Genomic DNA, 27759 nt, shown 5'->3' on the forward strand with positions numbered 1-27759 from the left:
TGTGACTCCAAACGCCATCTTGTGGCTGTCTTTTTCCCCCACAGCCAGAACACCAGGATTCGCCTCCCACGGCAGAAGATGCAAAAGGCCCTGGAAGGAAAGCCCTCCTGCTTTTTTACCTCGGGAGGATGTGGGCTACCAACCGAAGCTCTGAGCCAAGGACTGAAGGACCCGTCCAAGCCGTGGCCGTACTCCCGAGACTTGACCGAAGCCAGCTCTCTCTTCCATGACTGCTGCAAGCCTCAACCGAGAACGTGGCGAGTGCTCCCACAATTCCCTCTCCCCCTTTCCATTGAGGATTCTGAAGGACCGTCAGCTGGTGATTTTTGGCTCTGACTGTAAGGGATGAATTGAGCCGGGAACGTAGCTGGTCCTCTTGGGCTGGGCAGAAGCTTTTGATGGGATGAGATGGGTTTTGGTCAGCCGGCGTGTGCCTAAAGAGCGTGGGTGGTGGCGATGCGGGAGAAGCGGCGCGTCGGAGGGAATTGCTCGCGTGTCCTGTTGTTGAGCAGTATGGCGAAGGCAGAAGTTCTCTTTGTGAGGGGTTTGGCGTGCCTGGGAGTAGTAGAGCAAGGCCAGTGTTGATGCTGTGGCAGCTCTCTGTCTAGGCGTTTTGTCTAGGCCTGAATGAAGGCTCTGGGTAGCGTGGTCCAGAAGTGCTTTGTTCCACGAGCGTCTGGAGAGCCTCCCTGGCGCGCTCCCTGAGCGGGTCCCGGCGGCCCTTGTGGGTGGGAAAAGGGCAGGAGGAAGCCCTGTTGCCTGAGGACAGAAGAGGAGGCCTCCGTGCCTCCCACACAGGAAGCTGGGGGCTGCCGAGAGCTTCCCCGCAGGCGGCATCCTGGCCTGGCCTGGCCTTTAGCTACTTGCAGCCTGGAGTGAAGGCGCGGAGTCAAAAGAGGCCGGCCCACACGTAGCAGAGGATGGTTTCGATCCATCGACCTCTGGGTTATGGGCCCAGCACGCTTCCGCTGCGCCACTCTGCTCCCTTGGGGCTAGACTGCCCGCAATCCACTCTAGCACCTGGGCTGCACTGGCACGGCCAGGCAGAGGAGCAGGCTGCTAGGCAGCGTTTCGGAAAGCCCTTCGAGGTCTCTGTGGCGCAATGGGTCAGCGCGTTCGGCTGTTAACTGAAAGGATGGTGGTTTGAGCCCACCCGGGGACGTGGCTACGCTCGGCTTCCTGGCGCTTGCTAGCGGGCTCCCTTTTGCCACCTCCAAGCCATCCCTCTCGGCCTCGGTGAGGTCACCTTGTGGCCGGCAAGGTTCAGGGGCCGTGCCGTGCCACGGGAGCCCGTCTCCCAGCAACCGCGCCGGGGCCTCGGCCTCAGGGCTTAAGCCCCGAGCCCAAGCGCGAAAGCTCCAGCCGGGCAGGTGTCGTTCCCCTCCCGCCTCTACGCCAGCTGAGAGGGAGAAACGCACGAGCCGCGCGGGTTCTTAGCCGCCTCCCTCCTGCGGGCCTGTTTGCTGCGCAGACCTCTGGGCCTGTCTCATGCCTCCCCTGGGAAGCGTGGCCGCGCGAACTGAGCCCCAGTCGCAGCTCCTGAGGTTTCCTGTGCAGCCTTGGACTTGCATGGCTGCCATGGTTTCTCTTTGGAAGGGACTCGGTCCCGCTTGGACAGGCGACTCGCCCGTGTGACTCCAAACGCCATCTTGTGGCTGTCTTTTTCCCCCACAGCCAGAACACCAGGATTCGCCTCCCACGGCAGAAGATGCAAAAGGCCCTGGAAGGAAAGCCCTCCTGCTTTTTTACCTCGGGAGGATGTGGGCTACCAACCGAAGCTCTGAGCCAAGGACTGAAGGACCCGTCCAAGCCGTGGCCGTACTCCCGAGACTTGACCGAAGCCAGCTCTCTCTTCCATGACTGCTGCAAGCCTCAACCGAGAACGTGGCGAGTGCTGCCCGTGCTCCCACAATTCCCTCTCCCCCTTTCCATTGAGGATTCTGAAGGACCGTCAGCTGGTGATTTTTGGCTCTGACTGTAAGGGATGAATTGAGCCGGGAACGTAGCTGGTCCTCTTGGGCTGGGCAGAAGCTTTTGATGGGATGAGATGGGTTTTGGTCAGCCGGCGTGTGCCTAAAGAGCGTGGGTGGTGGCGATGCGGGAGAAGCGGCGCGTCGGAGGGAATTGCTCGCGTGTCCTGTTGTTGAGCAGTATGGCGAAGGCAGAAGTTCTCTTTGTGAGGGGTTTGGCGTGCCTCGGAGTAGTAGAGCAAGGCCAGTGTTGATGCTGTGGCAGCTCTCTGTCTAGGCGTTTTGTCTAGGCCTGAATGAAGGCTCTGGGTAGCGTGGTCCAGAAGTGCTTTGTTCCACGAGCGTCTGGAGAGCCTCCCTGGCGCGCTCCCTGAGCGGGTCCCGGCGGCCCTTGTGGGTGGGAAAAGGGCAGGAGGAAGCCCTGTTGCCTGAGGACAGAAGAGGAGGCCTCCGTGCCTCCCACACAGGAAGCGGGGGGCTGCCGAGAGCTTCCCCGCAGGCGGCATCCTGGCCTGGCCTGGCCTTTAGCTACTTGCAGCCTGGAGTGAAGGCGCGGAGTCAAAAGAGGCCGGCCCACACGTAGCAGAGGATGGTTTCGATCCATCGACCTCTGGGTTATGGGCCCAGCACGCTTCCGCTGCGCCACTCTGCTCCCTTGGGGCTAGACTGCCCGCAATCCACTCTAGCACCTGGGCTGCACTGGCACGGCCAGGCAGAGGAGCAGGCTGCTAGGCAGCGTTTCGGAAAGCCCTTCGAGGTCTCTGTGGCGCAATGGGTCAGCGCGTTCGGCTGTTAACCGAAAGGATGGTGGTTCGAGCCCACCCGGGGACGTGGCTATGCTCGGCCTCCTGGCGCTTGCTAGCGGGCTCCCTTTTGCCACCTCCAAGCCATCCCTCTCGGCCTCGGTGAGGTCACCTTGTGGCCGGCAAGGTTCAGGGGCCGTGCCGTGCCACGGGAGCCCGTCTCCCAGCAACCGCGCCGGGGCCTCGGCCTCAGGGCTTAAGCCCCGAGCCCAAGCGCGAAAGCTCCAGCCGGGCAGGTGTCGTTCCCCTCCCGCCTCTACGCCAGCTGAGAGGGAGAAACGCACGAGCCGCGCGGGTTCTTAGCCGCCTCCCTCCTGCGGGCCTGTTTGCTGCGCAGACCTCTGGGCCTGTCTCATGCCTCCCCTGGGAAGCGTGGCCGCGCGAACTGAGCCCCAGTCGCAGCTCCTGAGGTTTCCTGTGCAGCCTTGGACTTGCATGGCTGCCATGGTTTCTCTTTGGAAGGGACTCGGTCCCGCTTGGACAGGCGACTCGCCCGTGTGACTCCAAACGCCATCTTGTGGCTGTCTTTTTCCCCCACAGCCAGAACACCAGGATTCGCCTCCCACGGCAGAAGATGCAAAAGGCCCTGGAAGGAAAGCCCTCCTGCTTTTTTACCTCGGGAGGATGTGGGCTACCAACCGAAGCTCTGAGCCAAGGACTGAAGGACCCGTCCAAGCCGTGGCCGTACTCCCGAGACTTGACCGAAGCCAGCTCTCTCTTCCATGACTGCTGCAAGCCTCAACCGAGAACGTGGCGAGTGCTCCCACAATTCCCTCTCCCCCTTTCCATTGAGGATTCTGAAGGACCGTCAGCTGGTGATTTTTGGCTCTGACTGTAAGGGATGAATTGAGCCGGGAACGTAGCTGGTCCTCTTGGGCTGGGCAGAAGCTTTTGATGGGATGAGATGGGTTTTGGTCAGCCGGCGTGTGCCTAAAGAGCGTGGGTGGTGGCGATGCGGGAGAAGCGGCGCGTCGGAGGGAATTGCTCGCGTGTCCTGTTGTTGAGCAGTATGGCGAAGGCAGAAGTTCTCTTTGTGAGGGGTTTGGCGTGCCTCGGAGTAGTAGAGCAAGGCCAGTGTTGATGCTGTGGCAGCTCTCTGTCTAGGCGTTTTGTCTAGGCCTGAATGAAGGCTCTGGGTAGCGTGGTCCAGAAGTGCTTTGTTCCACGAGCGTCTGGAGAGCCTCCCTGGCGCGCTCCCTGAGCGGGTCCCGGCGGCCCTTGTGGGTGGGAAAAGGGCAGGAGGAAGCCCTGTTGCCTGAGGACAGAAGAGGAGGCCTCCGTGCCTCCCACACAGGAAGCTGGGGGCTGCCGAGAGCTTCCCCGCAGGCGGCATCCTGGCCTGGCCTGGCCTTTAGCTACTTGCAGCCTGGAGTGAAGGCGCGGAGTCAAAAGAGGCCGGCCCACACGTAGCAGAGGATGGTTTCGATCCATCGACCTCTGGGTTATGGGCCCAGCACGCTTCCGCTGCGCCACTCTGCTCCCTTGGGGCTAGACTGCCCGCAATCCACTCTAGCACCTGGGCTGCACTGGCACGGCCAGGCAGAGGAGCAGGCTGCTAGGCAGCGTTTCGGAAAGCCCTTCGAGGTCTCTGTGGCGCAATGGGTCAGCGCGTTCGGCTGTTAACCGAAAGGATGGTGGTTTGAGCCCACCCGGGGACGTGGCTACGCTCGGCCTCCTGGCGCTTGCTAGCGGGCTCCCTTTTGCCACCTCCAAGCCATCCCTCTCGGCCTCGGTGAGGTCACCTTGTGGCCGGCAAGGTTCAGGGGCCGTGCCGTGCCACGGGAGCCCGTCTCCCAGCAACCGCGCCGGGGCCTCGGCCTCAGGGCTTAAGCCCCGAGCCCAAGCGCGAAAGCTCCAGCCGGGCAGGTGTCGTTCCCCTCCCGCCTCTACGCCAGCTGAGAGGGAGAAACGCACGAGCCGCGCGGGTTCTTAGCCGCCTCCCTCCTGCGGGCCTGTTTGCTGCGCAGACCTCTGGGCCTGTCTCATGCCTCCCCTGGGAAGCGTGGCCGCGCGAACTGAGCCCCAGTCGCAGCTCCTGAGGTTTCCTGTGCAGCCTTGGACTTGCATGGCTGCCATGGTTTCTCTTTGGAAGGGACTCGGTCCCGCTTGGACAGGCGACTCGCCCGTGTGACTCCAAACGCCATCTTGTGGCTGTCTTTTTCCCCCACAGCCAGAACACCAGGATTCGCCTCCCACGGCAGAAGATGCAAAAGGCCCTGGAAGGAAAGCCCTCCTGCTTTTTTACCTCGGGAGGATGTGGGCTACCAACCGAAGCTCTGAGCCAAGGACTGAAGGACCCGTCCAAGCCGTGGCCGTACTCCCGAGACTTGACCGAAGCCAGCTCTCTCTTCCATGACTGCTGCAAGCCTCAACCGAGAACGTGGCGAGTGCTCCCACAATTCCCTCTCCCCCTTTCCATTGAGGATTCTGAAGGACCGTCAGCTGGTGATTTTTGGCTCTGACTGTAAGGGATGAATTGAGCCGGGAACGTAGCTGGTCCTCTTGGGCTGGGCAGAAGCTTTTGATGGGATGAGATGGGTTTTGGTCAGCCGGCGTGTGCCTAAAGAGCGTGGGTGGTGGCGATGCGGGAGAAGCGGCGCGTCGGAGGGAATTGCTCGCGTGTCCTGTTGTTGAGCAGTATGGCGAAGGCAGAAGTTCTCTTTGTGAGGGGTTTGGCGTGCCTCGGAGTAGTAGAGCAAGGCCAGTGTTGATGCTGTGGCAGCTCTCTGTCTAGGCGTTTTGTCTAGGCCTGAATGAAGGCTCTGGGTAGCGTGGTCCAGAAGTGCTTTGTTCCACGAGCGTCTGGAGAGCCTCCCTGGCGCGCTCCCTGAGCGGGTCCCGGCGGCCCTTGTGGGTGGGAAAAGGGCAGGAGGAAGCCCTGTTGCCTGAGGACAGAAGAGGAGGCCTCCGTGCCTCCCACACAGGAAGTGGGGGGCTGCCGAGAGCTTCCCCGCAGGCGGCATCCTGGCCTGGCCTGGCCTTTAGCTACTTGCAGCCTGGAGTGAAGGCGCGGAGTCAAAAGAGGCCGGCCCACACGTAGCAGAGGATGGTTTCGATCCATCGACCTCTGGGTTATGGGCCCAGCACGCTTCCGCTGCGCCACTCTGCTCCCTTGGGGCTAGACTGCCCGCAATCCACTCTAGCACCTGGGCTGCACTGGCACGGCCAGGCAGAGGAGCAGGCTGCTAGGCAGCGTTTCGGAAAGCCCTTCGAGGTCTCTGTGGCGCAATGGGTCAGCGCGTTCGGCTGTTAACCGAAAGGATGGTGATTCGAGCCCACCCGGGGACGTGGCTACGCTCGGCCTCCTGGCGCTTGCTAGCGGGCTCCCTTTTGCCACCTCCAAGCCATCCCTCTCGGCCTCGGTGAGGTCACCTTGTGGCCGGCAAGGTTCAGGGGCCGTGCCGTGCCACAGGAGCCCGTCTCCCAGCAACCGCGCCGGGGCCTCGGCCTCGGGGCTTAAGCCCCGAGCCCAAGCGCAAAAGCTCCAGCCGGGCAGGTGTCGTTCCCCTCCCGCCTCTACGCCAGCTGAGAGGGAGAAACGCACGAGCCGCGCGGGTTCTTAGCCGCCTCCCTCCTGCGGGCCTGTTTGCTGCGCAGACCTCTGGGCCTGTCTCATGCCTCCCCTGGGAAGCGTGGCCGCGTGAACTGAGCCCCAGTCGCAGCTCCTGAGGTTTCCTGTGCAGCCTTGGACTTGCATGGCTGCCATGGTTTCTCTTTGGGAGGGACTCGGTCCCGCTTGGACAGGCGACTCGCCCGTGTGACTCCAAACGCCATCTTGTGGCTGTCTTTTTCCCCCACAGCCAGAACACCAGGATTCGCCTCCCACGGCAGAAGATGCAAAAGGCCCTGGAAGGAAAGCCCTCCTGCTTTTTTACCTCGGGAGGATGTGGGCTACCAACCGAAGCTCTGAGCCAAGGACTGAAGGACCCGTCCAAGCCGTGGCCGTACTCCCGAGACTTGACCGAAGCCAGCTCTCTCTTCCATGACTGCTGCAAGCCTCAACCGAGAACGTGGCGAGTGCTGCCCGTGCTCCCACAATTCCCTCTCCCCCTTTCCATTGAGGATTCTGAAGGACCGTCAGCTGGTGATTTTTGGCTCTGACTGTAAGGGATGAATTGAGCCGGGAACGTAGCTGGTCCTCTTGGGCTGGGCAGAAGCTTTTGATGGGATGAGATGGGTTTTGGTCAGCCGGCGTGTGCCTAAAGAGCGTGGGTGGTGGCGATGCGGGAGAAGCGGCGCGTCGGAGGGAATTGCTCGCGTGTCCTGTTGTTGAGCAGTATGGCGAAGGCAGAAGTTCTCTTTGTGAGGGGTTTGGCGTGCCTCGGAGTAGTAGAGCAAGGCCAGTGTTGATGCTGTGGCAGCTCTCTGTCTAGGCGTTTTGTCTAGGCCTGAATGAAGGCTCTGGGTAGCGTGGTCCAGAAGTGCTTTGTTCCACGAGCGTCTGGAGAGCCTCCCTGGCGCGCTCCCTGAGCGGGTCCCGGCGGCCCTTGTGGGTGGGAAAAGGGCAGGAGGAAGCCCTGTTGCCTGAGGACAGAAGAGGAGGCCTCCGTGCCTCCCACACAGGAAGCGGGGGGCTGCCGAGAGCTTCCCCGCAGGCGGCATCCTGGCCTGGCCTGGCCTTTAGCTACTTGCAGCCTGGAGTGAAGGCGCGGAGTCAAAAGAGGCCGGCCCACACGTAGCAGAGGATGGTTTCGATCCATCGACCTCTGGGTTATGGGCCCAGCACGCTTCCGCTGCGCCACTCTGCTCCCTTGGGGCTAGACTGCCCGCAATCCACTCTAGCACCTGGGCTGCACTGGCACGGCCAGGCAGAGGAGCAGGCTGCTAGGCAGCGTTTCGGAAAGCCCTTCGAGGTCTCTGTGGCGCAATGGGTCAGCGCGTTCGGCTGTTAACCGAAAGGATGGTGGTTCGAGCCCACCCGGGGACGTGGCTACGCTCGGCCTCCTGGCGCTTGCTAGTGGGCTCCCTTTTGCCACCTCCAAGCCATCCCTCTCGGCCTCGGTGAGGTCACCTTGTGGCCGGCAAGGTTCAGGGGCCGTGCCGTGCCACGGGAGCCCGTCTCCCAGCAACCGCGCCGGGGCCTCGGCCTCGGGGCTTAAGCCCCGAGCCCAAGCGCGAAAGCTCCAGCCGGGCAGGTGTCGTTCCCCTCCCGCCTCTACGCCAGCTGAGAGGGAGAAACGCACGAGCCGCGCGGGTTCTTAGCCGCCTCCCTCCTGCGGGCCTGTTTGCTGCGCAGACCTCTGGGCCTGTCTCATGCCTCCCCTGGGAAGCGTGGCCGCGCGAACTGAGCCCCAGTCGCAGCTCCTGAGGTTTCCTGTGCAGCCTTGGACTTGCATGGCTGCCATGGTTTCTCTTTGGAAGGGACTCGGTCCCGCTTGGACAGGCGACTCGCCCGTGTGACTCCAAACGCCATCTTGTGGCTGTCTTTTTCCCCCACAGCCAGAACACCAGGATTCGCCTCCCACGGCAGAAGATGCAAAAGGCCCTGGAAGGAAAGCCCTCCTGCTTTTTTACCTCGGGAGGATGTGGGCTACCAACCGAAGCTCTGAGCCAAGGACTGAAGGACCCGTCCAAGCCGTGGCCGTACTCCCGAGACTTGACCGAAGCCAGCTCTCTCTTCCATGACTGCTGCAAGCCTCAACCGAGAACGTGGCGAGTGCTCCCACAATTCCCTCTCCCCCTTTCCATTGAGGATTCTGAAGGACCGTCAGCTGGTGATTTTTGGCTCTGACTGTAAGGGATGAATTGAGCCGGGAACGTAGCTGGTCCTCTTGGGCTGGGCAGAAGCTTTTGATGGGATGAGATGGGTTTTGGTCAGCCGGCGTGTGCCTAAAGAGCGTGGGTGGTGGCGATGCGGGAGAAGCGGCGCGTCGGAGGGAATTGCTCGCGTGTCCTGTTGTTGAGCAGTATGGCGAAGGCAGAAGTTCTCTTTGTGAGGGGTTTGGCGTGCCTCGGAGTAGTAGAGCAAGGCCAGTGTTGATGCTGTGGCAGCTCTCTGTCTAGGCGTTTTGTCTAGGCCTGAATGAAGGCTCTGGGTAGCGTGGTCCAGAAGTGCTTTGTTCCACGAGCGTCTGGAGAGCCTCCCTGGCGCGCTCCCTGAGCGGGTCCCGGCGGCCCTTGTGGGTGGGAAAAGGGCAGGAGGAAGCCCTGTTGCCTGAGGACAGAAGAGGAGGCCTCCGTGCCTCCCACACAGGAAGTGGGGGGCTGCCGAGAGCTTCCCCGCAGGCGGCATCCTGGCCTGGCCTGGCCTTTAGCTACTTGCAGCCTGGAGTGAAGGCGCGGAGTCAAAAGAGGCCGGCCCACACGTAGCAGAGGATGGTTTCGATCCATCGACCTCTGGGTTATGGGCCCAGCACGCTTCCGCTGCGCCACTCTGCTCCCTTGGGGCTAGACTGCCCGCAATCCACTCTAGCACCTGGGCTGCACTGGCACGGCCAGGCAGAGGAGCAGGCTGCTAGGCAGCGTTTCGGAAAGCCCTTCGAGGTCTCTGTGGCGCAATGGGTCAGCGCGTTCGGCTGTTAACCGAAAGGATGGTGATTCGAGCCCACCCGGGGACGTGGCTACGCTCGGCCTCCTGGCGCTTGCTAGCGGGCTCCCTTTTGCCACCTCCAAGCCATCCCTCTCGGCCTCGGTGAGGTCACCTTGTGGCCGGCAAGGTTCAGGGGCCGTGCCGTGCCACAGGAGCCCGTCTCCCAGCAACCGCGCCGGGGCCTCGGCCTCGGGGCTTAAGCCCCGAGCCCAAGCGCAAAAGCTCCAGCCGGGCAGGTGTCGTTCCCCTCCCGCCTCTACGCCAGCTGAGAGGGAGAAACGCACGAGCCGCGCGGGTTCTTAGCCGCCTCCCTCCTGCGGGCCTGTTTGCTGCGCAGACCTCTGGGCCTGTCTCATGCCTCCCCTGGGAAGCGTGGCCGCGTGAACTGAGCCCCAGTCGCAGCTCCTGAGGTTTCCTGTGCAGCCTTGGACTTGCATGGCTGCCATGGTTTCTCTTTGGGAGGGACTCGGTCCCGCTTGGACAGGCGACTCGCCCGTGTGACTCCAAACGCCATCTTGTGGCTGTCTTTTTCCCCCACAGCCAGAACACCAGGATTCGCCTCCCACGGCAGAAGATGCAAAAGGCCCTGGAAGGAAAGCCCTCCTGCTTTTTTACCTCGGGAGGATGTGGGCTACCAACCGAAGCTCTGAGCCAAGGACTGAAGGACCCGTCCAAGCCGTGGCCGTACTCCCGAGACTTGACCGAAGCCAGCTCTCTCTTCCATGACTGCTGCAAGCCTCAACCGAGAACGTGGCGAGTGCTGCCCGTGCTCCCACAATTCCCTCTCCCCCTTTCCATTGAGGATTCTGAAGGACCGTCAGCTGGTGATTTTTGGCTCTGACTGTAAGGGATGAATTGAGCCGGGAACGTAGCTGGTCCTCTTGGGCTGGGCAGAAGCTTTTGATGGGATGAGATGGGTTTTGGTCAGCCGGCGTGTGCCTAAAGAGCGTGGGTGGTGGCGATGCGGGAGAAGCGGCGCGTCGGAGGGAATTGCTCGCGTGTCCTGTTGTTGAGCAGTATGGCGAAGGCAGAAGTTCTCTTTGTGAGGGGTTTGGCGTGCCTGGGAGTAGTAGAGCAAGGCCAGTGTTGATGCTGTGGCAGCTCTCTGTCTAGGCGTTTTGTCTAGGCCTGAATGAAGGCTCTGGGTAGCGTGGTCCAGAAGTGCTTTGTTCCACGAGCGTCTGGAGAGCCTCCCTGGCGCGCTCCCTGAGCGGGTCCCGGCGGCCCTTGTGGGTGGGAAAAGGGCAGGAGGAAGCCCTGTTGCCTGAGGACAGAAGAGGAGGCCTCCGTGCCTCCCACACAGGAAGCTGGGGGCTGCCGAGAGCTTCCCCGCAGGCGGCATCCTGGCCTGGCCTGGCCTTTAGCTACTTGCAGCCTGGAGTGAAGGCGCGGAGTCAAAAGAGGCCGGCCCACACGTAGCAGAGGATGGTTTCGATCCATCGACCTCTGGGTTATGGGCCCAGCACGCTTCCGCTGCGCCACTCTGCTCCCTTGGGGCTAGACTGCCCGCAATCCACTCTAGCACCTGGGCTGCACTGGCACGGCCAGGCAGAGGAGCAGGCTGCTAGGCAGCGTTTCGGAAAGCCCTTCGAGGTCTCTGTGGCGCAATGGGTCAGCGCGTTCGGCTGTTAACCGAAAGGATGGTGGTTTGAGCCCACCCGGGGACGTGGCTACGGTCGGCCTCCTGGCGCTTGCTAGCGGGCTCCCTTTTGCCACCTCCAAGCCATCCCTCTCGGCCTCGGTGAGGTCACCTTGTGGCCGGCAAGGTTCAGGGGCCGTGCCGTGCCACGGGAGCCCGTCTCCCAGCAACCGCGCCGGGGCCTCGGCCTCAGGGCTTAAGCCCCGAGCCCAAGCGCGAAAGCTCCAGCCGGGCAGGTGTCGTTCCCCTCCCGCCTCTACGCCAGCTGAGAGGGAGAAACGCACGAGCCGCGCGGGTTCTTAGCCGCCTCCCTCCTGCGGGCCTGTTTGCTGCGCAGACCTCTGGGCCTGTCTCATGCCTCCCCTGGGAAGCGTGGCCGCGCGAACTGAGCCCCAGTCGCAGCTCCTGAGGTTTCCTGTGCAGCCTTGGACTTGCATGGCTGCCATGGTTTCTCTTTGGAAGGGACTCGGTCCCGCTTGGACAGGCGACTCGCCCGTGTGACTCCAAACGCCATCTTGTGGCTGTCTTTTTCCCCCACAGCCAGAACACCAGGATTCGCCTCCCACGGCAGAAGATGCAAAAGGCCCTGGAAGGAAAGCCCTCCTGCTTTTTTACCTCGGGAGGATGTGGGCTACCAACCGAAGCTCTGAGCCAAGGACTGAAGGACCCGTCCAAGCCGTGGCCGTACTCCCGAGACTTGACCGAAGCCAGCTCTCTCTTCCATGACTGCTGCAAGCCTCAACCGAGAACGTGGCGAGTGCTCCCACAATTCCCTCTCCCCCTTTCCATTGAGGATTCTGAAGGACCGTCAGCTGGTGATTTTTGGCTCTGACTGTAAGGGATGAATTGAGCCGGGAACGTAGCTGGTCCTCTTGGGCTGGGCAGAAGCTTTTGATGGGATGAGATGGGTTTTGGTCAGCCGGCGTGTGCCTAAAGAGCGTGGGTGGTGGCGATGCGGGAGAAGCGGCGCGTCGGAGGGAATTGCTCGCGTGTCCTGTTGTTGAGCAGTATGGCGAAGGCAGAAGTTCTCTTTGTGAGGGGTTTGGCGTGCCTGGGAGTAGTAGAGCAAGGCCAGTGTTGATGCTGTGGCAGCTCTTTGTCTAGGCGTTTTGTCTAGGCCTGAATGAAGGCTCTGGGTAGCGTGGTCCAGAAGTGCTTTGTTCCACGAGCGTCTGGAGAGCCTCCCTGGCGCGCTCCCTGAGCGGGTCCCGGCGGCCCTTGTGGGTGGGAAAAGGGCAGGAGGAAGCCCTGTTGCCTGAGGACAGAAGAGGAGGCCTCCGTGCCTCCCACACAGGAAGCGGGGGGCTGCCGAGAGCTTCCCCGCAGGCGGCATCCTGGCCTGGCCTTTAGCTACTTGCAGCCTGGAGTGAAGGCGCGGAGTCAAAAGAGGCCGGCCCACACGTAGCAGAGGATGGTTTCGATCCATCGACCTCTGGGTTATGGGCCCAGCACGCTTCCGCTGCGCCACTCTGCTCCCTTGGGGCTAGACTGCCCGCAATCCACTCTAGCACCTGGGCTGCACTGGCACGGCCAGGCAGAGGAGCAGGCTGCTAGGCAGCGTTTCGGAAAGCCCTTCGAGGTCTCTGTGGCGCAATGGGTCAGCGCGTTCGGCTGTTAACCGAAAGGATGGTGGTTCGAGCCCACCCGGGGACGTGGCTACGCTCGGCCTCCTGGCGCTTGCTAGCGGGCTCCCTTTTGCCACCTCCAAGCCATCCCTCTCGGCCTCGGTGAGGTCACCTTGTGGCCGGCAAGGTTCAGGGGCCGTGCCGTGCCACGGGAGCCCGTCTCCCAGCAACCGCGCCGGGGCCTCGGCCTCAGGGCTTAAGCCCCGAGCCCAAGCGCGAAAGCTCCAGCCGGGCAGGTGTCGTTCCCCTCCCGCCTCTACGCCAGCTGAGAGGGAGAAACGCACGAGCCGCGCGGGTTCTTAGCCGCCTCCCTCCTGCGGGCCTGTTTGCTGCGCAGACCTCTGGGCCTGTCTCATGCCTCCCCTGGGAAGCGTGGCCGCGCGAACTGAGCCCCAGTCGCAGCTCCTGAGGTTTCCTGTGCAGCCTTGGACTTGCATGGCTGCCATGGTTTCTCTTTGGAAGGGACTCGGTCCCGCTTGGACAGGCGACTCGCCCGTGTGACTCCAAACGCCATCTTGTGGCTGTCTTTTTCCCCCACAGCCAGAACACCAGGATTCGCCTCCCACGGCAGAAGATGCAAAAGGCCCTGGAAGGAAAGCCCTCCTGCTTTTTTACCTCGGGAGGATGTGGGCTACCAACCGAAGCTCTGAGCCAAGGACTGAAGGACCCGTCCAAGCCGTGGCCGTACTCCCGAGACTTGACCGAAGCCAGCTCTCTCTTCCATGACTGCTGCAAGCCTCAACCGAGAACGTGGCGAGTGCTCCCACAATTCCCTCTCCCCCTTTCCATTGAGGATTCTGAAGGACCGTCAGCTGGTGATTTTTGGCTCTGACTGTAAGGGATGAATTGAGCCGGGAACGTAGCTGGTCCTCTTGGGCTGGGCAGAAGCTTTTGATGGGATGAGATGGGTTTTGGTCAGCCGGCGTGTGCCTAAAGAGCGTGGGTGGTGGCGATGCGGGAGAAGCGGCGCGTCGGAGGGAATTGCTCGCGTGTCCTGTTGTTGAGCAGTATGGCGAAGGCAGAAGTTCTCTTTGTGAGGGGTTTGGCGTGCCTCGGAGTAGTAGAGCAAGGCCAGTGTTGATGCTGTGGCAGCTCTCTGTCTAGGCGTTTTGTCTAGGCCTGAATGAAGGCTCTGGGTAGCGTGGTCCAGAAGTGCTTTGTTCCACGAGCGTCTGGAGAGCCTCCCTGGCGCGCTCCCTGAGCGGGTCCCGGCGGCCCTTGTGGGTGGGAAAAGGGCAGGAGGAAGCCCTGTTGCCTGAGGACAGAAGAGGAGGCCTCCGTGCCTCCCACACAGGAAGCGGGGGGCTGCCGAGAGCTTCCCCGCAGGCGGCATCCTGGCCTGGCCTGGCCTTTAGCTACTTGCAGCCTGGAGTGAAGGCGCGGAGTCAAAAGAGGCCGGCCCACACGTAGCAGAGGATGGTTTCGATCCATCGACCTCTGGGTTATGGGCCCAGCACGCTTCCGCTGCGCCACTCTGCTCCCTTGGGGCTAGACTGCCCGCAATCCACTCTAGCACCTGGGCTGCACTGGCACGGCCAGGCAGAGGAGCAGGCTGCTAGGCAGCGTTTCGGAAAGCCCTTCAAGGTCTCTGTGGCGCAATGGGTCAGCGCGTTCGGCTGTTAACCGAAAGGATGGTGGTTCGAGCCCACCCAGGGACGTGGCTACGCTCGGCCTCCTGGCGCTTGCTAGCGGGCTCCCTTTTGCCACCTCCAAGCCATCCCTCTCGGCCTCGGTGAGGTCACCTTGTGGCCGGCAAGGTTCAGGGGCCGTGCCGTGCCACAGGAGCCCGTCTCCCAGCAACCGCGCCGGGGCCTCGGCCTCGGGGCTTAAGCCCCGAGCCCAAGCGCAAAAGCTCCAGCCGGGCAGGTGTCGTTCCCCTCCCGCCTCTACGCCAGCTGAGAGGGAGAAACGCACGAGCCGCGCGGGTTCTTAGCCGCCTCCCTCCTGCGGGCCTGTTTGCTGCGCAGACCTCTGGGCCTGTCTCATGCCTCCCCTGGGAAGCGTGGCCGCGCGAACTGAGCCCCAGTCGCAGCTCCTGAGGTTTCCTGTGCAGCCTTGGACTTGCATGGCTGCCATGGTTTCTCTTTGGAAGGGACTCGGTCCCGCTTGGACAGGCGACTCGCCCGTGTGACTCCAAACGCCATCTTGTGGCTGTCTTTTTCCCCCACAGCCAGAACACCAGGATTCGCCTCCCACGGCAGAAGATGCAAAAGGCCCTGGAAGGAAAGCCCTCCTGCTTTTTTACCTCGGGAGGATGTGGGCTACCAACCGAAGCTCTGAGCCAAGGACTGAAGGACCCGTCCAAGCCGTGGCCGTACTCCCGAGACTTGACCGAAGCCAGCTCTCTCTTCCATGACTGCTGCAAGCCTCAACCGAGAACGTGGCGAGTGCTGCCCGTGCTCCCACAATTCCCTCTCCCCCTTTCCATTGAGGATTCTGAAGGACCGTCAGCTGGTGATTTTTGGCTCTGACTGTAAGGGATGAATTGAGCCGGGAACGTAGCTGGTCCTCTTGGGCTGGGCAGAAGCTTTTGATGGGATGAGATGGGTTTTGGTCAGCCGGCGTGTGCCTAAAGAGCGTGGGTGGTGGCGATGCGGGAGAAGCGGCGCGTCGGAGGGAATTGCTCGCGTGTCCTGTTGTTGAGCAGTATGGCGAAGGCAGAAGTTCTCTTTGTGAGGGGTTTGGCGTGCCTCGGAGTAGTAGAGCAAGGCCAGTGTTGATGCTGTGGCAGCTCTCTGTCTAGGCGTTTTGTCTAGGCCTGAATGAAGGCTCTGGGTAGCGTGGTCCAGAAGTGCTTTGTTCCACGAGCGTCTGGAGAGCCTCCCTGGCGCGCTCCCTGAGCGGGTCCCGGCGGCCCTTGTGGGTGGGAAAAGGGCAGGAGGAAGCCCTGTTGCCTGAGGACAGAAGAGGAGGCCTCCGTGCCTCCCACACAGGAAGCTGGGGGCTGCCGAGAGCTTCCCCGCAGGCGGCATCCTGGCCTGGCCTGGCCTTTAGCTACTTGCAGCCTGGAGTGAAGGCGCGGAGTCAAAAGAGGCCGGCCCACACGTAGCAGAGGATGGTTTCGATCCATCGACCTCTGGGTTATGGGCCCAGCACGCTTCCGCTGCGCCACTCTGCTCCCTTGGGGCTAGACTGCCCGCAATCCACTCTAGCACCTGGGCTGCACTGGCACGGCCAGGCAGAGGAGCAGGCTGCTAGGCAGCGTTTCGGAAAGCCCTTCGAGGTCTCTGTGGCGCAATGGGTCAGCGCGTTCGGCTGTTAACCGAAAGGATGGTGGTTCGAGCCCACCCGGGGACGTGGCTACGCTCGGCCTCCTGGCGCTTGCTAGCGGGCTCCCTTTTGCCACCTCCAAGCCATCCCTCTCGGCCTCGGTGAGGTCACCTTGTGGCCGGCAAGGTTCAGGGGCCGTGCCGTGCCACGGGAGCCCGTCTCCCAGCAACCGCGCCGGGGCCTCGGCCTCAGGGCTTAAGCCCCGAGCCCAAGCGCGAAAGCTCCAGCCGGGCAGGTGTCGTTCCCCTCCCGCCTCTACGCCAGCTGAGAGGGAGAAACGCACGAGCCGCGCGGGTTCTTAGCCGCCTCCCTCCTGCGGGCCTGTTTGCTGCGCAGACCTCTGGGCCTGTCTCATGCCTCCCCTGGGAAGCGTGGCCGCGCGAACTGAGCCCCAGTCGCAGCTCCTGAGGTTTCCTGTGCAGCCTTGGACTTGCATGGCTGCCATGGTTTCTCTTTGGAAGGGACTCGGTCCCGCTTGGACAGGCGACTCGCCCGTGTGACTCCAAACGCCATCTTGTGGCTGTCTTTTTCCCCCACAGCCAGAACACCAGGATTCGCCTCCCACGGCAGAAGATGCAAAAGGCCCTGGAAGGAAAGCCCTCCTGCTTTTTTACCTCGGGAGGATGTGGGCTACCAACCGAAGCTCTGAGCCAAGGACTGAAGGACCCGTCCAAGCCGTGGCCGTACTCCCGAGACTTGACCGAAGCCAGCTCTCTCTTCCATGACTGCTGCAAGCCTCAACCGAGAACGTGGCGAGTGCTCCCACAATTCCCTCTCCCCCTTTCCATTGAGGATTCTGAAGGACCGTCAGCTGGTGATTTTTGGCTCTGACTGTAAGGGATGAATTGAGCCGGGAACGTAGCTGGTCCTCTTGGGCTGGGCAGAAGCTTTTGATGGGATGAGATGGGTTTTGGTCAGCCGGCGTGTGCCTAAAGAGCGTGGGTGGTGGCGATGCGGGAGAAGCGGCGCGTCGGAGGGAATTGCTCGCGTGTCCTGTTGTTGAGCAGTATGGCGAAGGCAGAAGTTCTCTTTGTGAGGGGTTTGGCGTGCCTGGGAGTAGTAGAGCAAGGCCAGTGTTGATGCTGTGGCAGCTCTTTGTCTAGGCGTTTTGTCTAGGCCTGAATGAAGGCTCTGGGTAGCGTGGTCCAGAAGTGCTTTGTTCCACGAGAGTCTGGAGAGCCTCCCTGGCGCGCTCCCTGAGCGGGTCCCGGCGGCCCTTGTGGGTGGGAAAAGGGCAGGAGGAAGCCCTGTTGCCTGAGGACAGAAGAGGAGGCCTCCGTGCCTCCCACACAGGAAGCGGGGGGCTGCCGAGAGCTTCCCCGCAGGCGGCATCCTGGCCTGGCCTTTAGCTACTTGCAGCCTGGAGTGAAGGCGCGGAGTCAAAAGAGGCCGGCCCACACGTAGCAGAGGATGGTTTCGATCCATCGACCTCTGGGTTATGGGCCCAGCACGCTTCCGCTGCGCCACTCTGCTCCCTTGGGGCTAGACTGCCCGCAATCCACTCTAGCACCTGGGCTGCACTGGCACGGCCAGGCAGAGGAGCAGGCTGCTAGGCAGCGTTTCGGAAAGCCCTTCGAGGTCTCTGTGGCGCAATGGGTCAGCGCGTTCGGCTGTTAACCGAAAGGATGGTGGTTCGATCCCACCCGGGGACGTGGCTACGCTTGGCTTCCTGGCGCTTGCTAGCGGGCTCCCTTTTGCCACCTCCAAGCCATCCCTCTCGGCCTCGGTGAGGTCACCTTGTGGCCGGCAAGGTTCAGGGGCCGTGCCGTGCCACGGGAGCCCGTCTCCCAGCAACCGCGCCGGGGCCTCGGCCTCGGGGCTTAAGCCCCGAGCCCAAGCGCGAAAGCTCCAGCCGGGCAGGTGTCGTTCCCCTCCCGCCTCTACGCCAGCTGAGAGGGAGAAACGCACGAGCCGCGCGGGTTCTTAGCCGCCTCCCTCCTGCGGGCCTGTTTGCTGCGCAGACCTCTGGGCCTGTCTCATGCCTCCCCTGGGAAGCGTGGCCGCGCGAACTGAGCCCCAGTCGCAGCTCCTGAGGTTTCCTGTGCAGCCTTGGACTTGCATGGCTGCCATGGTTTCTCTTTGGAAGGGACTCGGTCCCGCTTGGACAGGCGACTCGCCCGTGTGACTCCAAACGCCATCTTGTGGCTGTCTTTTTCCCCCACAGCCAGAACACCAGGATTCGCCTCCCACGGCAGAAGATGCAAAAGGCCCTGGAAGGAAAGCCCTCCTGCTTTTTTACCTCGGGAGGATGTGGGCTACCAACCGAAGCTCTGAGCCAAGGACTGAAGGACCCGTCCAAGCCGTGGCCGTACTCCCGAGACTTGACCGAAGCCAGCTCTCTCTTCCATGACTGCTGCAAGCCTCAACCGAGAACGTGGCGAGTGCTGCCCGTGCTCCCACAATTCCCTCTCCCCCTTTCCATTGAGGATTCTGAAGGACCGTCAGCTGGTGATTTTTGGCTCTGACTGTAAGGGATGAATTGAGCCGGGAACGTAGCTGGTCCTCTTGGGCTGGGCAGAAGCTTTTGATGGGATGAGATGGGTTTTGGTCAGCCGGCGTGTGCCTAAAGAGCGTGGGTGGTGGCGATGCGGGAGAAGCGGCGCGTCGGAGGGAATTGCTCGCGTGTCCTGTTGTTGAGCAGTATGGCGAAGGCAGAAGTTCTCTTTGTGAGGGGTTTGGCGTGCCTCGGAGTAGTAGAGCAAGGCCAGTGTTGATGCTGTGGCAGCTCTCTGTCTAGGCGTTTTGTCTAGGCCTGAATGAAGGCTCTGGGTAGCGTGGTCCAGAAGTGCTTTGTTCCACGAGCGTCTGGAGAGCCTCCCTGGCGCGCTCCCTGAGCGGGTCCCGGCGGCCCTTGTGGGTGGGAAAAGGGCAGGAGGAAGCCCTGTTGCCTGAGGACAGAAGAGGAGGCCTCCGTGCCTCCCACACAGGAAGCGGGGGGCTGCCGAGAGCTTCCCCGCAGGCGGCATCCTGGCCTGGCCTGGCCTTTAGCTACTTGCAGCCTGGAGTGAAGGCGCGGAGTCAAAAGAGGCCAGCCCACACGTAGCAGAGGATGGTTTCGATCCATCGACCTCTGGGTTATGGGCCCAGCACGCTTCCGCTGCGCCACTCTGCTCCCTTGGGGCTAGACTGCCCGCAATCCACTCTAGCACCTGGGCTGCACTGGCACGGCCAGGCAGAGGAGCAGGCTGCTAGGCAGCGTTTCGGAAAGCCCTTCGAGGTCTCTGTGGCGCAATGGGTCAGCGCGTTCGGCTGTTAACCGAAAGGATGGTGGTTCGAGCCCACCCGGGGACGTGGCTACGCTCGGCCTCCTGGCGCTTGCTAGCGGGCTCCCTTTTGCCACCTCCAAGCCATCCCTCTCGGCCTCGGTGAGGTCACCTTGTGGCCGGCAAGGTTCAGGGGCCGTGCCGTGCCACGGGAGCCCGTCTCCCAGCAACCGCGCCGGGGCCTCGGCCTCAGGGCTTAAGCCCCGAGCCCAAGCGCGAAAGCTCCAGCCGGGCAGGTGTCGTTCCCCTCCCGCCTCTACGCCAGCTGAGAGGGAGAAACGCACGAGCCGCGCGGGTTCTTAGCCGCCTCCCTCCTGCGGGCCTGTTTGCTGCGCAGACCTCTGGGCCTGTCTCATGCCTCCCCTGGGAAGCGTGGCCGCGCGAACTGAGCCCCAGTCGCAGCTCCTGAGGTTTCCTGTGCAGCCTTGGACTTGCATGGCTGCCATGGTTTCTCTTTGGAAGGGACTCGGTCCCGCTTGGACAGGCGACTCGCCCGTGTGACTCCAAACGCCATCTTGTGGCTGTCTTTTTCCCCCACAGCCAGAACACCAGGATTCGCCTCCCACGGCAGAAGATGCAAAAGGCCCTGGAAGGAAAGCCCTCCTGCTTTTTTACCTCGGGAGGATGTGGGCTACCAACCGAAGCTCTGAGCCAAGGACTGAAGGACCCGTCCAAGCCGTGGCCGTACTCCCGAGACTTGACCGAAGCCAGCTCTCTCTTCCATGACTGCTGCAAGCCTCAACCGAGAACGTGGCGAGTGCTCCCACAATTCCCTCTCCCCCTTTCCATTGAGGATTCTGAAGGACCGTCAGCTGGTGATTTTTGGCTCTGACTGTAAGGGATGAATTGAGCCGGGAACGTAGCTGGTCCTCTTGGGCTGGGCAGAAGCTTTTGATGGGATGAGATGGGTTTTGGTCAGCCGGCGTGTGCCTAAAGAGCGTGGGTGGTGGCGATGCGGGAGAAGCGGCGCGTCGGAGGGAATTGCTCGCGTGTCCTGTTGTTGAGCAGTATGGCGAAGGCAGAAGTTCTCTTTGTGAGGGGTTTGGCGTGCCTCGGAGTAGTAGAGCAAGGCCAGTGTTGATGCTGTGGCAGCTCTCTGTCTAGGCGTTTTGTCTAGGCCTGAATGAAGGCTCTGGGTAGCGTGGTCCAGAAGTGCTTTGTTCCACGAGAGTCTGGAGAGCCTCCCTGGCGCGCTCCCTGAGCGGGTCCCGGCGGCCCTTGTGGGTGGGAAAAGGGCAGGAGGAAGCCCTGTTGCCTGAGGACAGAAGAGGAGGCCTCCGTGCCTCCCACACAGGAAGCGGGGGGCTGCCGAGAGCTTCCCCGCAGGCGGCATCCTGGCCTGGCCTTTAGCTACTTGCAGCCTGGAGTGAAGGCGCGGAGTCAAAAGAGGCCGGCCCACACGTAGCAGAGGATGGTTTCGATCCATCGACCTCTGGGTTATGGGCCCAGCACGCTTCCGCTGCGCCACTCTGCTCCCTTGGGGCTAGACTGCCCGCAATCCACTCTAGCACCTGGGCTGCACTGGCACGGCCAGGCAGAGGAGCAGGCTGCTAGGCAGCGTTTCGGAAAGCCCTTCGAGGTCTCTGTGGCGCAATGGGTCAGTGCGTTCGGCTGTTAACCGAAAGGATGGTGGTTCGAGCCCACCCGGGGACGTGGCTACGCTTGGCTTCCTGGCGCTTGCTAGCGGGCTCCCTTTTGCCACCTCCAAGCCATCCCTCTCGGCCTCGGTGAGGTCACCTTGTGGCCGGCAAGGTTCAGGGGCCGTGCCGTGCCACGGGAGCCCGTCTCCCAGCAACCGCGCCGGGGCCTCGGCCTCGGGGCTTAAGCCCCGAGCCCAAGCGCGAAAGCTCCAGCCGGGCAGGTGTCGTTCCCCTCCCGCCTCTACGCCAGCTGAGAGGGAGAAACGCACGAGCCGCGCGGGTTCTTAGCCGCCTCCCTCCTGCGGGCCTGTTTGCTGCGCAGACCTCTGGGCCTGTCTCATGCCTCCCCTGGGAAGCGTGGCCGCGCGAACTGAGCCCCAGTCGCAGCTCCTGAGGTTTCCTGTGCAGCCTTGGACTTGCATGGCTGCCATGGTTTCTCTTTGGAAGGGACTCGGTCCCGCTTGGACAGGCGACTCGCCCGTGTGACTCCAAACGCCATCTTGTGGCTGTCTTTTTCCCCCACAGCCAGAACACCAGGATTCGCCTCCCACGGCAGAAGATGCAAAAGGCCCTGGAAGGAAAGCCCTCCTGCTTTTTTACCTCGGGAGGATGTGGGCTACCAACCGAAGCTCTGAGCCAAGGACTGAAGGACCCGTCCAAGCCGTGGCCGTACTCCCGAGACTTGACCGAAGCCAGCTCTCTCTTCCATGACTGCTGCAAGCCTCAACCGAGAACGTGGCGAGTGCTCCCACAATTCCCTCTCCCCCTTTCCATTGAGGATTCTGAAGGACCGTCAGCTGGTGATTTTTGGCTCTGACTGTAAGGGATGAATTGAGCCGGGAACGTAGCTGGTCCTCTTGGGCTGGGCAGAAGCTTTTGATGGGATGAGATGGGTTTTGGTCAGCCGGCGTGTGCCTAAAGAGCGTGGGTGGTGGCGATGCGGGAGAAGCGGCGCGTCGGAGGGAATTGCTCGCGTGTCCTGTTGTTGAGCAGTATGGCGAAGGCAGAAGTTCTCTTTGTGAGGGGTTTGGCGTGCCTGGGAGTAGTAGAGCAAGGCCAGTGTTGATGCTGTGGCAGCTCTTTGTCTAGGCGTTTTGTCTAGGCCTGAATGAAGGCTCTGGGTAGCGTGGTCCAGAAGTGCTTTGTTCCACGAGAGTCTGGAGAGCCTCCCTGGCGCGCTCCCTGAGCGGGTCCCGGCGGCCCTTGTGGGTGGGAAAAGGGCAGGAGGAAGCCCTGTTGCCTGAGGACAGAAGAGGAGGCCTCCGTGCCTCCCACACAGGAAGCGGGGGGCTGCCGAGAGCTTCCCCGCAGGCGGCATCCTGGCCTGGCCTTTAGCTACTTGCAGCCTGGAGTGAAGGCGCGGAGTCAAAAGAGGCCGGCCCACACGTAGCAGAGGATGGTTTCGATCCATCGACCTCTGGGTTATGGGCCCAGCACGCTTCCGCTGCGCCACTCTGCTCCCTTGGGGCTAGACTGCCCGCAATCCACTCTAGCACCTGGGCTGCACTGGCACGGCCAGGCAGAGGAGCAGGCTGCGAGGCAGCGTTTCGGAAAGCCCTTCGAGGTCTCTGTGGCGCAATGGGTCAGCGCGTTCGGCTGTTAACCGAAAGGATGGTGGTTCGAGCCCACCCGGGGACGTGGCTACGCTTGGCTTCCTGGCGCTTGCTAGCGGGCTCCCTTTTGCCACCTCCAAGCCATCCCTCGGCCTCGGTGAGGTCACCTTGTGGCCGGCAAGGTTCAGGGGCCGTGCCGTGCCACGGGAGCCCGTCTCCCAGCAACCGCGCCGGGGCCTCGGCCTCGGGGCTTAAGCCCCGAGCCCAAGCGCGAAAGCTCCAGCCGGGCAGGTGTCGTTCCCCTCCCGCCTCTACGCCAGCTGAGAGGGAGAAACGCACGAGCCGCGCGGGTTCTTAGCCGCCTCCCTCCTGCGGGCCTGTTTGCTGCGCAGACCTCTGGGCCTGTCTCATGCCTCCCCTGGGAAGCGTGGCCGCGCGAACTGAGCCCCAGTCGCAGCTCCTGAGGTTTCCTGTGCAGCCTTGGACTTGCATGGCTGCCATGGTTTCTCTTTGGAAGGGACTCGGTCCCGCTTGGACAGGCGACTCGCCCGTGTGACTCCAAACGCCATCTTGTGGCTGTCTTTTTCCCCCACAGCCAGAACACCAGGATTCGCCTCCCACGGCAGAAGATGCAAAAGGCCCTGGAAGGAAAGCCCTCCTGCTTTTTTACCTCGGGAGGATGTGGGCTACCAACCGAAGCTCTGAGCCAAGGACTGAAGGACCCGTCCAAGCCGTGGCCGTACTCCCGAGACTTGACCGAAGCCAGCTCTCTCTTCCATGACTGCTGCAAGCCTCAACCGAGAACGTGGCGAGTGCTGCCCGTGCTCCCACAATTCCCTCTCCCCCTTTCCATTGAGGATTCTGAAGGACCGTCAGCTGGTGATTTTTGGCTCTGACTGTAAGGGATGAATTGAGCCGGGAACGTAGCTGGTCCTCTTGGGCTGGGCAGAAGCTTTTGATGGGATGAGATGGGTTTTGGTCAGCCGGCGTGTGCCTAAAGAGCGTGGGTGGTGGCGATGCGGGAGAAGCGGCGCGTCGGAGGGAATTGCTCGCGTGTCCTGTTGTTGAGCAGTATGGCGAAGGCAGAAGTTCTCTTTGTGAGGGGTTTGGCGTGCCTGGGAGTAGTAGAGCAAGGCCAGTGTTGATGCTGTGGCAGCTCTCTGTCTAGGCGTTTTGTCTAGGCCTGAATGAAGGCTCTGGGTAGCGTGGTCCAGAAGTGCTTTGTTCCACGAGCGTCTGGAGAGCCTCCCTGGCGCGCTCCCTGAGCGGGTCCCGGCGGCCCTTGTGGGTGGGAAAAGGGCAGGAGGAAGCCCTGTTGCCTGAGGACAGAAGAGGAGGCCTCCGTGCCTCCCACACAGGAAGCTGGGGGCTGCCGAGAGCTTCCCCGCAGGCGGCATCCTGGCCTGGCCTGGCCTTTAGCTACTTGCAGCCTGGAGTGAAGGCGCGGAGTCAAAAGAGGCCGGCCCACACGTAGCAGAGGATGGTTTCGATCCATCGACCTCTGGGTTATGGGCCCAGCACGCTTCCGCTGCGCCACTCTGCTCCCTTGGGGCTAGACTGCCCGCAATCCACTCTAGCACCTGGGCTGCACTGGCACGGCCAGGCAGAGGAGCAGGCTGCTAGGCAGCGTTTCGGAAAGCCCTTCGAGGTCTCTGTGGCGCAATGGGTCAGCGCGTTCGGCTGTTAACCGAAAGGATGGTGGTTTGAGCCCACCCGGGGACGTGGCTACGGTCGGCCTCCTGGCGCTTGCTAGCGGGCTCCCTTTTGCCACCTCCAAGCCATCCCTCTCGGCCTCGGTGAGGTCACCTTGTGGCCGGCAAGGTTCAGGGGCCGTGCCGTGCCACGGGAGCCCGTCTCCCAGCAACCGCGCCGGGGCCTCGGCCTCAGGGCTTAAGCCCCGAGCCCAAGCGCGAAAGCTCCAGCCGGGCAGGTGTCGTTCCCCTCCCGCCTCTACGCCAGCTGAGAGGGAGAAACGCACGAGCCGCGCGGGTTCTTAGCCGCCTCCCTCCTGCGGGCCTGTTTGCTGCGCAGACCTCTGGGCCTGTCTCATGCCTCCCCTGGGAAGCGTGGCCGCGCGAACTGAGCCCCAGTCGCAGCTCCTGAGGTTTCCTGTGCAGCCTTGGACTTGCATGGCTGCCATGGTTTCTCTTTGGAAGGGACTCGGTCCCGCTTGGACAGGCGACTCGCCCGTGTGACTCCAAACGCCATCTTGTGGCTGTCTTTTTCCCCCACAGCCAGAACACCAGGATTCGCCTCCCACGGCAGAAGATGCAAAAGGCCCTGGAAGGAAAGCCCTCCTGCTTTTTTACCTCGGGAGGATGTGGGCTACCAACCGAAGCTCTGAGCCAAGGACTGAAGGACCCGTCCAAGCCGTGGCCGTACTCCCGAGACTTGACCGAAGCCAGCTCTCTCTTCCATGACTGCTGCAAGCCTCAACCGAGAACGTGGCGAGTGCTCCCACAATTCCCTCTCCCCCTTTCCATTGAGGATTCTGAAGGACCGTCAGCTGGTGATTTTTGGCTCTGACTGTAAGGGATGAATTGAGCCGGGAACGTAGCTGGTCCTCTTGGGCTGGGCAGAAGCTTTTGATGGGATGAGATGGGTTTTGGTCAGCCGGCGTGTGCCTAAAGAGCGTGGGTGGTGGCGATGCGGGAGAAGCGGCGCGTCGGAGGGAATTGCTCGCGTGTCCTGTTGTTGAGCAGTATGGCGAAGGCAGAAGTTCTCTTTGTGAGGGGTTTGGCGTGCCTCGGAGTAGTAGAGCAAGGCCAGTGTTGATGCTGTGGCAGCTCTCTGTCTAGGCGTTTTGTCTAGGCCTGAATGAAGGCTCTGGGTAGCGTGGTCCAGAAGTGCTTTGTTCCACGAGCGTCTGGAGAGCCTCCCTGGCGCGCTCCCTGAGCGGGTCCCGGCGGCCCTTGTGGGTGGGAAAAGGGCAGGAGGAAGCCCTGTTGCCTGAGGACAGAAGAGGAGGCCTCCGTGCCTCCCACACAGGAAGTGGGGGGCTGCCGAGAGCTTCCCCGCAGGCGGCATCCTGGCCTGGCCTGGCCTTTAGCTACTTGCAGCCTGGAGTGAAGGCGCGGAGTCAAAAGAGGCCGGCCCACACGTAGCAGAGGATGGTTTCGATCCATCGACCTCTGGGTTATGGGCCCAGCACGCTTCCGCTGCGCCACTCTGCTCCCTTGGGGCTAGACTGCCCGCAATCCACTCTAGCACCTGGGCTGCACTGGCACGGCCAGGCAGAGGAGCAGGCTGCTAGGCAGCGTTTCGGAAAGCCCTTCGAGGTCTCTGTGGCGCAATGGGTCAGCGCGTTCGGCTGTTAACCGAAAGGATGGTGATTCGAGCCCACCCGGGGACGTGGCTACGCTCGGCCTCCTGGCGCTTGCTAGCGGGCTCCCTTTTGCCACCTCCAAGCCATCCCTCTCGGCCTCGGTGAGGTCACCTTGTGGCCGGCAAGGTTCAGGGGCCGTGCCGTGCCACAGGAGCCCGTCTCCCAGCAACCGCGCCGGGGCCTCGGCCTCGGGGCTTAAGCCCCGAGCCCAGGCGCAAAAGCTCCAGCCGGGCAGGTGTCGTTCCCCTCCCGCCTCTACGCCAGCTGAGAGGGAGAAACGCACGAGCCGCGCGGGTTCTTAGCCGCCTCCCTCCTGCGGGCCTGTTTGCTGCGCAGACCTCTGGGCCTGTCTCATGCCTCCCCTGGGAAGCGTGGCCGCGTGAACTGAGCCCCAGTCGCAGCTCCTGAGGTTTCCTGTGCAGCCTTGGACTTGCATGGCTGCCATGGTTTCTCTTTGGGAGGGACTCGGTCCCGCTTGGACAGGCGACTCGCCCGTGTGACTCCAAACGCCATCTTGTGGCTGTCTTTTTCCCCCACAGCCAGAACACCAGGATTCGCCTCCCACGGCAGAAGATGCAAAAGGCCCTGGAAGGAAAGCCCTCCTGCTTTTTTACCTCGGGAGGATGTGGGCTACCAACCGAAGCTCTGAGCCAAGGACTGAAGGACCCGTCCAAGCCGTGGCCGTACTCCCGAGACTTGACCGAAGCCAGCTCTCTCTTCCATGACTGCTGCAAGCCTCAACCGAGAACGTGGCGAGTGCTGCCCGTGCTCCCACAATTCCCTCTCCCCCTTTCCATTGAGGATTCTGAAGGACCGTCAGCTGGTGATTTTTGGCTCTGACTGTAAGGGATGAATTGAGCCGGGAACGTAGCTGGTCCTCTTGGGCTGGGCAGAAGCTTTTGATGGGATGAGATGGGTTTTGGTCAGCCGGCGTGTGCCTAAAGAGCGTGGGTGGTGGCGATGCGGGAGAAGCGGCGCGTCGGAGGGAATTGCTCGCGTGTCCTGTTGTTGAGCAGTATGGCGAAGGCAGAAGTTCTCTTTGTGAGGGGTTTGGCGTGCCTCGGAGTAGTAGAGCAAGGCCAGTGTTGATGCTGTGGCAGCTCTCTGTCTAGGCGTTTTGTCTAGGCCTGAATGAAGGCTCTGGGTAGCGTGGTCCAGAAGTGCTTTGTTCCACGAGCGTCTGGAGAGCCTCCCTGGCGCGCTCCCTGAGCGGGTCCCGGCGGCCCTTGTGGGTGGGAAAAGGGCAGGAGGAAGCCCTGTTGCCTGAGGACAGAAGAGGAGGCCTCCGTGCCTCCCACACAGGAAGCGGGGGGCTGCCGAGAGCTTCCCCGCAGGCGGCATCCTGGCCTGGCCTGGCCTTTAGCTACTTGCAGCCTGGAGTGAAGGCGCGGAGTCAAAAGAGGCCGGCCCACACGTAGCAGAGGATGGTTTCGATCCATCGACCTCTGGGTTATGGGCCCAGCACGCTTCCGCTGCGCCACTCTGCTCCCTTGGGGCTAGACTGCCCGCAATCCACTCTAGCACCTGGGCTGCACTGGCACGGCCAGGCAGAGGAGCAGGCTGCTAGGCAGCGTTTCGGAAAGCCCTTCGAGGTCTCTGTGGCGCAATGGGTCAGCGCGTTCGGCTGTTAACCGAAAGGATGGTGATTCGAGCCCACCCGGGGACGTGGCTACGCTCGGCCTCCTGGCGCTTGCTAGCGGGCTCCCTTTTGCCACCTCCAAGCCATCCCTCTCGGCCTCGGTGAGGTCACCTTGTGGCCGGCAAGGTTCAGGGGCCGTGCCGTGCCACAGGAGCCCGTCTCCCAGCAACCGCGCCGGGGCCTCGGCCTCGGGGCTTAAGCCCCGAGCCCAAGCGCAAAAGCTCCAGCCGGGCAGGTGTCGTTCCCCTCCCGCCTCTACGCCAGCTGAGAGGGAGAAACGCACGAGCCGCGCGGGTTCTTAGCCGCCTCCCTCCTGCGGGCCTGTTTGCTGCGCAGACCTCTGGGCCTGTCTCATGCCTCCCCTGGGAAGCGTGGCCGCGCGAACTGAGCCCCAGTCGCAGCTCCTGAGGTTTCCTGTGCAGCCTTGGACTTGCATGGCTGCCATGGTTTCTCTTTGGGAGGGACTCGGTCCCGCTTGGACAGGCGACTCGCCCGTGTGACTC

General features: G+C 62.4%; 25 non-coding genes across 25 annotated transcripts; 8 read left to right on the top strand and 17 right to left on the bottom strand.

Annotated features, from left to right (window-relative positions):
• Positions 1-911: 911 nt before the first annotated feature.
• On the bottom strand, positions 912-983 carry TRNAM-CAU (transfer RNA methionine (anticodon CAU)). Its single transcript has one exon. It is a non-coding gene; the product is annotated as a tRNA-Met (tRNA).
• Positions 984-2550: 1567 nt separating this feature from the next.
• Positions 2551-2622, bottom strand: TRNAM-CAU (transfer RNA methionine (anticodon CAU)). Its single transcript has one exon. It is a non-coding gene; the product is annotated as a tRNA-Met (tRNA).
• Positions 2623-2727: 105 nt separating this feature from the next.
• On the top strand, positions 2728-2801 carry TRNAN-GUU (transfer RNA asparagine (anticodon GUU)). Its single transcript has one exon. It is a non-coding gene; the product is annotated as a tRNA-Asn (tRNA).
• A 1379-nt stretch (positions 2802-4180) lies between these two features.
• Positions 4181-4252, bottom strand: TRNAM-CAU (transfer RNA methionine (anticodon CAU)). The gene has a single exon. It is a non-coding gene; the product is annotated as a tRNA-Met (tRNA).
• A 1558-nt stretch (positions 4253-5810) lies between these two features.
• On the bottom strand, positions 5811-5882 carry TRNAM-CAU (transfer RNA methionine (anticodon CAU)). The gene has a single exon. It is a non-coding gene; the product is annotated as a tRNA-Met (tRNA).
• Positions 5883-7449: 1567 nt separating this feature from the next.
• Positions 7450-7521, bottom strand: TRNAM-CAU (transfer RNA methionine (anticodon CAU)). The gene has a single exon. It is a non-coding gene; the product is annotated as a tRNA-Met (tRNA).
• A 105-nt stretch (positions 7522-7626) lies between these two features.
• On the top strand, positions 7627-7700 carry TRNAN-GUU (transfer RNA asparagine (anticodon GUU)). Its single transcript has one exon. It is a non-coding gene; the product is annotated as a tRNA-Asn (tRNA).
• Positions 7701-9079: 1379 nt separating this feature from the next.
• Positions 9080-9151, bottom strand: TRNAM-CAU (transfer RNA methionine (anticodon CAU)). Its single transcript has one exon. It is a non-coding gene; the product is annotated as a tRNA-Met (tRNA).
• A 1567-nt stretch (positions 9152-10718) lies between these two features.
• On the bottom strand, positions 10719-10790 carry TRNAM-CAU (transfer RNA methionine (anticodon CAU)). The gene has a single exon. It is a non-coding gene; the product is annotated as a tRNA-Met (tRNA).
• Positions 10791-12343: 1553 nt separating this feature from the next.
• Positions 12344-12415, bottom strand: TRNAM-CAU (transfer RNA methionine (anticodon CAU)). The gene has a single exon. It is a non-coding gene; the product is annotated as a tRNA-Met (tRNA).
• Positions 12416-12520: 105 nt separating this feature from the next.
• On the top strand, positions 12521-12594 carry TRNAN-GUU (transfer RNA asparagine (anticodon GUU)). Its single transcript has one exon. It is a non-coding gene; the product is annotated as a tRNA-Asn (tRNA).
• A 1379-nt stretch (positions 12595-13973) lies between these two features.
• TRNAM-CAU (transfer RNA methionine (anticodon CAU)) lies at positions 13974-14045 on the bottom strand. The gene has a single exon. It is a non-coding gene; the product is annotated as a tRNA-Met (tRNA).
• Positions 14046-14150: 105 nt separating this feature from the next.
• Positions 14151-14224, top strand: TRNAN-GUU (transfer RNA asparagine (anticodon GUU)). The gene has a single exon. It is a non-coding gene; the product is annotated as a tRNA-Asn (tRNA).
• Positions 14225-15612: 1388 nt separating this feature from the next.
• TRNAM-CAU (transfer RNA methionine (anticodon CAU)) lies at positions 15613-15684 on the bottom strand. Its single transcript has one exon. It is a non-coding gene; the product is annotated as a tRNA-Met (tRNA).
• Positions 15685-15789: 105 nt separating this feature from the next.
• Positions 15790-15863, top strand: TRNAN-GUU (transfer RNA asparagine (anticodon GUU)). Its single transcript has one exon. It is a non-coding gene; the product is annotated as a tRNA-Asn (tRNA).
• A 1374-nt stretch (positions 15864-17237) lies between these two features.
• TRNAM-CAU (transfer RNA methionine (anticodon CAU)) lies at positions 17238-17309 on the bottom strand. The gene has a single exon. It is a non-coding gene; the product is annotated as a tRNA-Met (tRNA).
• A 105-nt stretch (positions 17310-17414) lies between these two features.
• On the top strand, positions 17415-17488 carry TRNAN-GUU (transfer RNA asparagine (anticodon GUU)). The gene has a single exon. It is a non-coding gene; the product is annotated as a tRNA-Asn (tRNA).
• A 1388-nt stretch (positions 17489-18876) lies between these two features.
• TRNAM-CAU (transfer RNA methionine (anticodon CAU)) lies at positions 18877-18948 on the bottom strand. Its single transcript has one exon. It is a non-coding gene; the product is annotated as a tRNA-Met (tRNA).
• A 105-nt stretch (positions 18949-19053) lies between these two features.
• TRNAN-GUU (transfer RNA asparagine (anticodon GUU)) lies at positions 19054-19127 on the top strand. The gene has a single exon. It is a non-coding gene; the product is annotated as a tRNA-Asn (tRNA).
• A 1374-nt stretch (positions 19128-20501) lies between these two features.
• Positions 20502-20573, bottom strand: TRNAM-CAU (transfer RNA methionine (anticodon CAU)). The gene has a single exon. It is a non-coding gene; the product is annotated as a tRNA-Met (tRNA).
• Positions 20574-22126: 1553 nt separating this feature from the next.
• Positions 22127-22198, bottom strand: TRNAM-CAU (transfer RNA methionine (anticodon CAU)). The gene has a single exon. It is a non-coding gene; the product is annotated as a tRNA-Met (tRNA).
• A 105-nt stretch (positions 22199-22303) lies between these two features.
• TRNAN-GUU (transfer RNA asparagine (anticodon GUU)) lies at positions 22304-22377 on the top strand. The gene has a single exon. It is a non-coding gene; the product is annotated as a tRNA-Asn (tRNA).
• A 1386-nt stretch (positions 22378-23763) lies between these two features.
• Positions 23764-23835, bottom strand: TRNAM-CAU (transfer RNA methionine (anticodon CAU)). The gene has a single exon. It is a non-coding gene; the product is annotated as a tRNA-Met (tRNA).
• A 1558-nt stretch (positions 23836-25393) lies between these two features.
• Positions 25394-25465, bottom strand: TRNAM-CAU (transfer RNA methionine (anticodon CAU)). The gene has a single exon. It is a non-coding gene; the product is annotated as a tRNA-Met (tRNA).
• A 1567-nt stretch (positions 25466-27032) lies between these two features.
• TRNAM-CAU (transfer RNA methionine (anticodon CAU)) lies at positions 27033-27104 on the bottom strand. Its single transcript has one exon. It is a non-coding gene; the product is annotated as a tRNA-Met (tRNA).
• Positions 27105-27759: the final 655 nt, after the last annotated feature.

Source organism: Pelodiscus sinensis, chromosome 25 (assembly GCF_049634645.1).
Source record: "Pelodiscus sinensis isolate JC-2024 chromosome 25, ASM4963464v1, whole genome shotgun sequence".
NCBI classification, from domain to species: Eukaryota; Metazoa; Chordata; order Testudines; family Trionychidae; genus Pelodiscus; species Pelodiscus sinensis.